General features: G+C 47.7%; 1 pseudogene across 1 annotated transcript in view; it reads right to left on the bottom strand.

Moving 5' to 3' along the window:
* Positions 1–1,556: 1,556 nt before the first annotated feature.
* The window catches only part of LOC308300589 (sine oculis-binding protein homolog), a 10,271-nt pseudogene continuing 1,130 nt past the window's right edge, over positions 1,557–10,697 (bottom strand). Inside the window, exons 2-6 of the transcript in view lie at positions 8,320–8,452; positions 7,800–7,994; positions 6,681–6,832; positions 3,772–3,867; positions 1,557–3,533 (exon numbers count right to left, since the gene is read on the bottom strand). The product of the transcript in view is annotated as a sine oculis-binding protein homolog (transcript). The remainder of the gene's footprint in view (positions 3,534–3,771; positions 3,868–6,680; positions 6,833–7,799; positions 7,995–8,319; positions 8,453–10,697) is intronic.

Below are 10,697 nucleotides of genomic sequence, written 5' to 3'. Positions count from 1 at the left end.
CTGTAACCCTAGAGGACAGAGGAGTGCCAGGTTACTGGGATTCTCTCTCTTTGGCGCCATGCTGTTTAGTGACCATGTGCATATTGTGTGACCTGTGATTTCCAATGCCCTGTGTGTGTGTGTGTGTGTGTGTGTGTGTGTGTGTGTGTGTGTGTGTGTGTGTGTGTGTGTGTGTGTGTGTGTGTGTGTGTGTGTGTGTGTGCACTTCTGTGTGATATGCATGGTCAAGTGGTGTCTGCCAATAATTCTTGTACAGTAAAATCAGTTTTGTTTATTCACCTCTGAGAGTGTCAAATCTAACTTCTGTGCTGTGTTTGTTTTAACCTGCTAGGAGTGTGGCACACAGGGCAAAGCATTGAGAGCTTGGGATGTTTGAAGAATCACAGTTGAGAGTTTCTGTAAACAATGTAGAATGCTTTTCTGAGATTGGAGATACAGGACACTATTTGATCTAACCTCCACCCACCATCCATCTATGTGGTGTTCCTAGACTCCAAAGTATTATTCAGTTTGGTCTGTCTCCACTATGGAGAGGGGGGATTTTGATCTTCTATACTATACAGGATCTATCCTAGGTGTAGCTCAAGACCCAAAAGAGAAATTAGACGTTTGCCCAGGACCCAAACTAGTGAAAACAGCAGATCTACAAGTTCAAAATGTGTCGCTTCATGCTGTGTTGTGAGCTTATAGATCGTACTCTATATTCACTACTTCTTAAACATTTGTTTTCTAATCCATGGAATGTCTTCGATTTGTAAACAAAATGTAGGAAACAAAAACTTAAGGACCCATAAAAATGTGTCCGCCACCCACAAATGGGTCCCGACCCAGTGTTTGGGAACCAGTGGTCTAATAAATCTCCCTTGCCACCCTCCTTATCAAAGTTAAAGGAGTAGTTCACCCCCAAAATGACTTTCTTTCTATTGATTAGTCACGCCATGGAGACTAGAGTTCAATAATATTTTTAGTTTTTTGTCGCATTCCTAAGACAAAAATGTGATAACAATACATTTACCCCCATTCGTTCCGGATGGGGACCCGTTTCGAAACGGGTCCCCATCCGGAATCAATGGGGGTAAATTTACTCGAATCAAATTTTTGTCTTAGGAATGTGACAAAAACCAAAAAATATTATTGAACTCTACTCTCCATGGCATGAGTAATCAATAGAAAAAAAGTCATTTTGGTGGTGAACTACTCCTTTAAGGCGTATTATAGTTTGTTGCTTATGGTTAATTTATGACTTGGATGACAGATTCTTTACAGAAATTATTTTCAGTTCAATTAAGATGAAGTATATATAAGGCTTAAAGGCCCACTTAACCTCTGGGACAATCACCTCTGCTGCATCATGCATGATGCAGCATTTTGCATCATATGATGCAAAATGCATCATCATTCATGCTGAAATACTAAAATATCTCAAAACATAGATAGAACACAAAAAATAACTCCGGATTGTGTTGATCGTGTCCCAAACAACAATAAAATAAGATCTGGTTCTCCCAGAGGTGAAGTGGGGCTTTAAGTGTAAAAGAGTCTCTCACCTCCATCCCCTACTTATTCTGATCACGGATACGTAGGCAGCGCCTTTTCAGAGCTGGCTCCATGTCTCCTGAACCTGGTGCACTGGGAGGGCTCCGCAGGGCACCCTTGTCCCTCAGTTTGGGCAAGAGCAGCGCGGTGGTGGTGCCACCCACTGGCTTTGGCGCCGTGGGCAGAGCATAGGCATGGTCCTCATCAGGGACGTGAGGGTCCTCCCCTGCCTCCCCGCCCACAGTTAAGGTCTCCTCTGATTGGCTGACCGGGCCCTCGGCCCGGACAGGGCCGACCGCGGAGCAGTTGTTCTCCTTGATGGCCTCCAGCTCGCTAAGCGCAGGGTCTGGGGGCGGAGCCGCCCTCTGGGGTAGGGAGGAATCCGGGCTGGGAGGGGCAGAACCTGAGGTTATCCCGTTTGGACCGCGGTCCTGGAACACCGGGGAGGACGACTTGGCGTCATAGGGCGGGCTGCTCCCCCTGGGGCTGGGCTGGGGCTGAGGCTGCGAAGGTGGAGTGTTGGAATTCTGAGGGTGGTAGACGGTGTCGTTTGGAGGGGACTGGGGTCGAAGAGGAGTGGGTTTGATAACGTCATGGAGCACTGCCCTGGTACCCTGCCCAGGTCCTGGCTCGCCCGGCCCTGACAGGTCTACCACCCCGTTGGTGTTGGGCTCCACCTTCACCTGGGTCCTCTGGAGAACCCTCTGGATGACCTGTCTTTCGGGCTGCTGTTGCAGCTGGGTGAGATTATAGTCTGTCAGTGTCTCTGATCCTGGGACCGAGGAAGGTGATTCGTTATATCGTGCACTGGGGGAGGATGTCCCACTATGTGGCGTGGATGCTGGGGATGGGAATGGCCTTTCTGATTTAACCCAATCTGTGTCCCTTCTGTTTGGCGAGGGGAGGCCCTGAGTGGAGGCTCTGCCCAATCTGCTGGCTCCCAGTCTGCTGTCCCCCACACAGTAACCCGGAGACGGCTGCCTGTCACCCCGGGATCTACCCCTGTCTCCTCCCTCTGGCACAGGTTGGATAACCCCACCGTGGCTTGGGGCCTCTGCGGTCGTATATTTAGCAGGGATTGGAATGGGGATAGGGATGGGTATTGGGACAGGGAGCGGGACAATGATGGGATAAGGCACCAGGATGGTGGGATGAGGGAGCAGAGGGCTAAAGGAAGGAATACCAAAGTTCATCATGGGATGCATCGGGACGTGCCCTCGAGGCATCATGTTGATAGGAGGAGAGTGAAGGCCAGGGAAGTAGGCACCCGGGAAGGGATGGTTCATAGACGCGGCCGTGGGGGGCTGCTGCAAGTGGGGAGAGTGGGGCGGGCGGTGGATGGGGCTGGAGGCGGGTCCCGGGTATCTGTGAGCACTGGCGACCGGGCTTTTCAGGCCCTGAGCATGAAGAGGAGGTCTGATGAAGGGCATGGGGATTTGAGGCATGTGCTGGTGCTCCAAGACAGGACGAGGGTGAGCAGGAGGGGGAGGATGGAGGGTAGGAGGAGGAGCAGGGTGGGACGACACCTCCATGTGGGGGGGATGCGGAGGGGGTTGGACGGGTCTCTCCAGCGATCTCAGCCCAGAGACAAGGACCTTGGAGGAGGACGAGGCCGCCTCAGACGGTGAGACGGAGGTGGATGCGGCCGATCCGTGGATGGGCGTGTGTCCTTTAGGGGATACATTTCTGTGACGGAGTTCCCCTGTGCTGCTGCTGCCGCCGCTGCCGCCGCCGCTGTTCCATGATTCAGGGGTGAGCAGCTTCTGCCCCAACCCGTTGCTGTCCGCCCTGCCATCTTGGCTGGTTCTGCTGGGACTGGAGCTGGTGTTCGTGAGAGCCGCCCTGGCCTCTCGGTAGAAGACGTCCATTTTGTACTGGTTCAGACACTTGGTGCTGCAGAACTGGACTCTCTCCTCGCCGGATCCAAAGTCCAGGTACTCTTTGGTGTGACGGACGTGCTTGCACCAATCGCATACCTGCGGCGCAGGGGAAAGAGACTGCGGAGGGTCATTATAACTGATATGTCAGATCTGAAAGCATGATGATGAAACGAGTGAACCGTGAACACATGTTCATTGTTTGAACATAAGAGGAGATATACAGCAGGTAAATCATGCAACAGGAGAACTTAAGCTCTGAGATAATGGACCACTGAGACTTACACTGTCTTAATGTTTCATAATACGTGTAAAATAATACCATACACAAGGTACATTGATAGTGTGTTCTTCTTACTCTGACATTGCTGTTTATCTGCAACACCAGCCTGGGGGACTCCTCCGTTTGGGGGTGCTGGGGAGACCTCTCTCCATGTAGATCCTCATCTCTGGCCTGACACACAGGAATAAACACAGTTTGACACCCATGTGCATGATCTTTTGGGCAGCATTTACTTGATCGCGTTTTTCTGGATGGTTTAAACCACCGACTCATCTGACGGTTACTTTAAATCACAACACCATGTTTGAATCATCGCGTGGTCATTAAACCAAAAGTCAGCCGCTTCTTACATAACCTAAACAGAAATAGCCTCCACGATGCAAATCACTGGCTTGTCATCAATCTCAGAAGTAGCAAAACGTTTGTGAAACCACGCATTTAAGGTCAGTGGGACCAAGGGAAAGCACTGTGTTGTGAAATAGACACAATGCAACTGATTGCGGAGATAAGTGCGGATGATGATGAATTGTCATATTGTTAGCGGCCTTGCCAGTATAACATAGGAAATTCCACTCGATTTATGTAAGCCGATCCGCCGTGGATCTGAGTGCTCCCCCTCCTCTGTCACCCATTGAGTCGTGTTGAGTTACGAAACATGAGGCAGCTGCAGGTAAGGTATGCGCTGAAAGTGGACACCTCGCCCCAGGCCCCCTGCCCTTCCTCTCAGACAAGCATGGACAGGCCGACAGCAACGTACTGCTCCCCGCCTCCAAAAAACGAGAGGCCTTGTTGCACGCAGACTAGCTTTTTGTCTCTGTTGTCGTGTGAATCAACCGAGCGTAGCATAAACAACAGCGGGGGTGAAAGGCGATAGCCCTGGCTGCCACCTCGCACCTCCAAAGAGCGGGTATCCATGTCATAATGGATGGTGAAAAATTGTGGCAACGCGTATCAGAGCAGTTCTATAGAGGTAGCACTTCCCTTTCCTCTGGACCAGAGCCACTTAATGACCGGCCACTCCTCCATTAACACGAAACCGATACTAAGTGTCCTCTCTCAACTTTGACCTCTCTCACACCATTCCTGCACTAGCCCGATCCATTAGACACCGGAATATGTGTTCTCAGAGATCTCGCTTTTTTTAATTTGTGTAAATTAATCTGTCCAATATGACCTCACTGTCAAGATCAGTGGTATCTATTTCTGGGGGTCTGTTTACCTGCCAGAAACCTCTTGAGTGGCTGTGTCTACTGTATATGAGCACTGAACACCTGGTGCACACTAATGCTGTGCGTGTGTGCGTGTGCACCTGTGTGTGTGTGTGTGTGTGTGTGTGTGTGTGTGTGTGTGTGCGTGCGTGCGTGCGTGCGTGCGTGCGTGCGTGCGTGCGTGCGTGCGTGCGTGCGTGCGTGCGTGCGTGCGTGTGTGTGTGCGTGTGTGCGTATGCGTGCGTGTGTCCTGCTATTTAAAAGGGTTAGGGTTAGGGTTAGGGTTAGGGTTAGGGTTAATATAGCGTCAAATAAGAACGGTGTTCCAAGAACAAACAAACTTTGACTGAATAGTACAATTTTCACCAGAATCTAATATGAGTGACTGATTATTGTAAACGATACAGAGTCACCTCCCTGACAATATCACCGAGACAGTTTGTTTATTTTTGGACCACAATGCTTATATGAGACGATTTTAAGATAACCCAATGTTAATCTCCATAGAGAAAAACTTCCGCAACCCAGGGGATGAACGAGTGACGTCAGGACTTCGGTTCTCTAAACACAATCAAAATCAGTCTGACAAGTGTTTCATCTAGTGATTTCTGTTTTGCATGCATTAAAATGTCAATAGTAACCCAGGGATCTTAGGTTAGAGGTTGTACTGTGATCAAGAGTGTGACAGTCAAAAAGTCAAAAAATGTGGCCTGCCTAGTATTGTAGAAAGTTCCCTCTGTAGGCTTTTGCAGCAATCAGATGAACGTTTCCAGAAGAAAGGTTTTCTTCAACATAGCATATACACTACACTACAGTATACATAACATTAAAAGTAAAAAAAAAAACAGACCATCATCAGTGTTTATCGTCAGACAGTGAGCAGCCAATTCCATATCATACAAGGCATTGTGCAGTAATACATTATTGTCTCCGCCAGGATGAAAAGGCATATTTTTTCCCCTGTCCGTCCGTCCTTCCGTTCTGTGGACAGCTAATCTCCGGTACCATTGTTGCCACAATGGCAGCGAAACTGTGCACACACACTCCCTGGGTGCCAGAGCAGAACCTCTGCCCCTCGTTTTTCACATGGGCCTGTTCTAGCGCCACCAGGAGGCATATTTGTGCAAAACACATTTTTGGACAGTACTCCTACAGATTTTGTCAAAAGAAATCACACAAATCAGTACACAGTATCTAGTCATTAAATCAAACGGTTCTTTCAGATTTTTCCTATTCCTTCCAGATTGGCTTAGATTGGCTTCCAAAGTTTGCAGGAGTGCTCTGTTTTGAACAAAATACCTCAAATCATGAACACAGTGTGCGATTTCCGTGACACATTCCCACTAGGCACAGGAAGAAATGCCAATCATAATTGGCTAACATTGGCTTCCAAGGTTTGCAGGATTGGTCCATTTTGAACAAAATGCCTCAAATCATGAACGCAGGGTGCGTGAAATTTTGCACGCACATTCCCACTAGATCGAGGAACATATGCCAGTCTTTTCACATTGGCCTGTTATAGCGCCACCAGCAGGTCGATTTAGCAAAACACATTTTTGGAACAAAATGACTCAAATCTTGAATACAGCATCATATTGCCCTGAAAGGCAGAAGAAGAAAAGGCACGCTTTTCACATTGTAGAGCAACCAGGAGGCCACAATAACCTACCTGACCTGGCGGAGACCTGTGCTCGGAAGAGCACTGCTTCTAGTTACCAGTGAGATTGCTGAAACAATGAGTTGTATGCCAGGAGTTTTCCTCGTTGAGCTACTGACCTTGTTACGCTTGAAATAGGCCCGTCTGCATGCGGCGAAGCACTTCTCACTGCAGAAGCTCTTGAGCTCGGAACCCATGCACAGGGAGTAGCGCTTCACTCCTTCCTTCTGACACCACACACACACTATCTGCACATTTTGAACATCCTCCACTACAGTTTGGGGAGAGGGAGAGAGACAGGGAGAGAGAGGGGAGATAGAGGGGGATCAACAAAGGAATTAATGCTATGGCACTTCTTCAGACTCCACCTCATCCCCACAGCCCACAGCAGCACTCTGTATTTATGATACTAGAGTTTGAGCCGATCAGACTAATATGTCCATATATGGAGATCCCTCAGTATATCATCAGTATATGCCCATATATGCGGTTATTGTAGTTGTGTGATTTAGATAGATGTGATGTGTTTTCTTGTCTACGGATGCTTTGTATGTTATCTAAATGCTAGGCTTGACGTCTACCTGCTACCTACTGTATGTTATTTTGTAGCACATATTTGCTTAGTACTTCTAATCTAATTCAGCAACAAGTTACAAATTACAATGTTTTAGTTGACTAGGTGTCATGCTAGTTTCTGTTTCTTACTGTTTAAGTTACTCTGGATAAGAGCGTCTGCTAAATGCCTAACTACAAAATTTGGCAGTGGTGTAAAGACCAATCCACACCAATGCAACTTGCAACATGCAACTACTTGCATCTACTGCCATTATCCCCAATGGCAGTTGCAAGGAGTTGCAATGGTGTGACATGGCCTTAAAACTGTTTTGTTGCGAGGACTAGTTGCATTGGTGCGGTTTGGCCTTCAGGGAGGACTGTTATGTGCGTGTACCTGAGACAAAATGAAAGATGGTGGGATGGGGGGGTGTTGACAAACATTGGTCACCGTTGTCACTATGAGGGTCTTAAGCAACCTGTGGCTGTCCCCTCTACTATGTCTGACCCTGGCTTGCACTTTGGTTTCAATGGAGAAATATCATGTGTGCAGGAGGTGTGTGTGTGTGGGCGTATGGAGGGAATATGTGGCAAGAACCAAATGCCAATGAATGACCTTGTGAAACATGAGGACAAACATAAACTAAGTAGCAATCTTATCAGACAGTGTGGTGATTCTCCCCTACCTGCAGAGGGCTTTATAAGGGGTACAATGACAGGGGCGTTTTTGTGTTCCTTAGGGCTGGTCAGGGATGAGCTTGGCGAGGAAGAGGAGGACGAAGAGGAGGGGACACAGGAGGATTCTCTCTCCCCGCCCTTCATGGCCAGAACCGAGGGACTCACTTTGCTGTCCAGGCTCTTGGGTTTTGGCAACGAGTTCTCTGGAAGACATAAACATATAATCACAGTGACATTCAATTTTTTTCACGGAATATGATACCTCAACGGCATACATGTCCTTGGCACGATATCGCAACAGCTTTTGAAACCATAACAATTCCCGTCACACAGGCTTATAGTACAAACATGTTGTGAAACTATAGACCTATCATAATGTATGAAATGTGAGAGGTCTCGGCTCAATTGCAGCGACAGTGATTCGGTGTCTGCAGTGCAACCTGTGGAACCTGTTGCTGTGTTGCGCCGTGCGAATTGAGCATGACCCGGTCTTAAACTGTTGTACTGTACACAGATACCTGGTCTCACCTTTTAGCACAGACACATGCTGACGTCGTTCTCTGTAGTTCCGGATCTCGCCGGCCTCAGAGTCGTCTCGAAGTTCCACCTTGTCATATCCATACCAGCCAAGAAGCTCGTTCATGGTGCTCTCTGCAAACGTCTGCACGGGATAAAAGAGGAAAATATATCACTGATTAATCACTTTATGAATGGCGAATAGGAAACTGTGACCTTATATTGTGTGCCGTTGTTAGTGGAACTTTTCATCCGTACACTTAAAAATAATCAGACCTTCCTGACTCTGAATCAATGGACAGGGTTCTTTTTTAGCCTCTGCCCCAGCCCGGAGAAATGAATACGAGCACACAGTGGAGTACAGTATGGCACTTTTTCCATGATGTATCCAAGTTGTTTACTCTTGCTAAATCTGAGACGGAAAGGTCGAAAACCTAACACCAGTGTGAAATCTATGAATCATCCTTTGTTTATCAGGTTTAATTGGAAGGGGGGAAAAAAAGACGGAGAAAAGAAAACTGTTCTCCACAGATGGGACGTGTGGTCTCTTTTTTTTTTTATTACGACCAGATGAAAAAAAAAAAAAAAGAGAAAAAACACAAAGGTCTCTCTCTTCATCCACCCACCTCTCTCTGTGGCTTTTGGGAGAACCGGATTGGAGGAGAAACCCGATCCGGAACGGGCAGAAATCAGAGCGGGACACCCTACACCACAGCAAGGTCCCACGGTTCTCGGAAATGCCCCTCTCTCTCTCTCTCCTCTCCCCTCTTCTCTCTCCAGTGTCCAGCGCACACACACTCACACACACTCTCTCTCTCTCTCTCTCTGTATACAGTCTTCTCTGTCCGTATGTCTGTCCCTCCCTCCCCTCCCCTCCCCTGTCTCTCTCTCTCTCCCTCTCTCTGGTGTCAAAACGTACCTAAAGTACAAAAGTAGAAAGTACTCATCATGCAAAATGTCCCATTTCACAAGTTTTCAAACGAATTCATATATTTGAAAATAGCAGATCTACAAGCTCACGGAGTCACGATGCGTCGCATCGCAACGCATCCTGAGCTTGTAGCTCGGCTATTTTCAAATGGCCGAAATGTAGGCCTACTGTATATAGGGCTGAAGTGGTTAATGTATGTTTTGTAATAATAATCAATCTACAAAGTAACTAGTAAATAAAGTTTTCAAATAAATGCAGAGGAGTAAAAGTCCTACAATGTTCGGATCCGAGATATAGTAGTGAAGTACAGTAGATGTATAAGAATGGGAAATTGGAAATATTCAAGTAAAGTACAAATACCTCAAAATTGTACTTAAGTAAATCTAGTTACTTTACACCACTGCCCCTCTCTCTCTCTCACTGCTTCCCCACTGGCCCCCTTCCTCCTTCCCCTCCACCCCAGCACCTTCCAGCCCTGACACCCGACACAACGTAGCCTCTCAGGTTTCAGTCTTTTCCAGCACAGCCAGTCTGCTGTGGTGGTGTTGTAGTGCTGTAGTACTGACTGCACATTCTTTCCTCTGCTTCCCTCACTCCGACCTCTGCTCTGCACTATAGGGCCTCAGAGAAACTGATCTCTCCCTCTCTTTGGTTACTCTGTGTGCGTGTCTGTGTGTGTGCGTGCATGCGCGCGCGCTCGGAGCGGTATCATATCCAGCTAAATATGCCTAACGATGATTAAAGTCAAGTATCTGGTGTCTAGTCGCTGTGCTCCGGTCTGACGTGGAGAGCGCGGGTCCGACTGCGGTGTTGAAACAGATTCATTACTGAGACAACACTGGGCCGGATTGTGGCCCCACTAGAAATTACACTGTTTGTCTGTCTGCTCTGTCAGTGAGTCAGACTGTCTTTCTCTCAATCACTTGCCCTCCTTGATTTGTCATTGTTTGACACTTGTCCTGTCCACATCCCCAGCCTGTGAGCCCACCGGGTCTTGTTGTGTGTGTGTTTGGGTAGATGTGCCAATTGTGCCATGTGCCTCTATCTCACAGTAGTGCAGTGTTCTGCATTGATTTCTACTTTCGGAAAACCTTCCTATACGTTACGGTACATTCGGTTCAGTTGTCATTTTGTCTTGCTATTTTCTCATTAGTGAAAGACAGGGCCGTTTTCCTCTCCCCACCGCTTCCCACAATGTTGTTTTTGTTTCTTTTTGGCAGTTCAGACAAACATCTGCTTTGTGAGAGTGACAAGCCATATCCCAAACCACAGAGAGAGTTGCAGCCAAAGGCAACAAACCAGGGCCCGACCTCAAGATTCAGCCCAGGCAGGCTTACATCAAGCGGGGATAGCGTTTCACATGTTTTGATTAAAATTAGTTAAGTTGTAACACTACACCTCCCCTGGATATCAAAAGCTACAATCCAAACCACTTACACAAAAAGAGCACATTTCCTCT

This window comes from Nannobrachium achirus (assembly GCF_963921795.1).
Source record: "Nannobrachium achirus genome assembly, chromosome: 16".
Classification (NCBI taxonomy): domain Eukaryota; kingdom Metazoa; phylum Chordata; class Actinopteri; order Myctophiformes; family Myctophidae; genus Nannobrachium; species Nannobrachium achirus.
The sequence above is the reverse complement of the archived record's forward strand: the minus strand, read 5'-3'. Positions and strand labels throughout refer to the sequence as shown.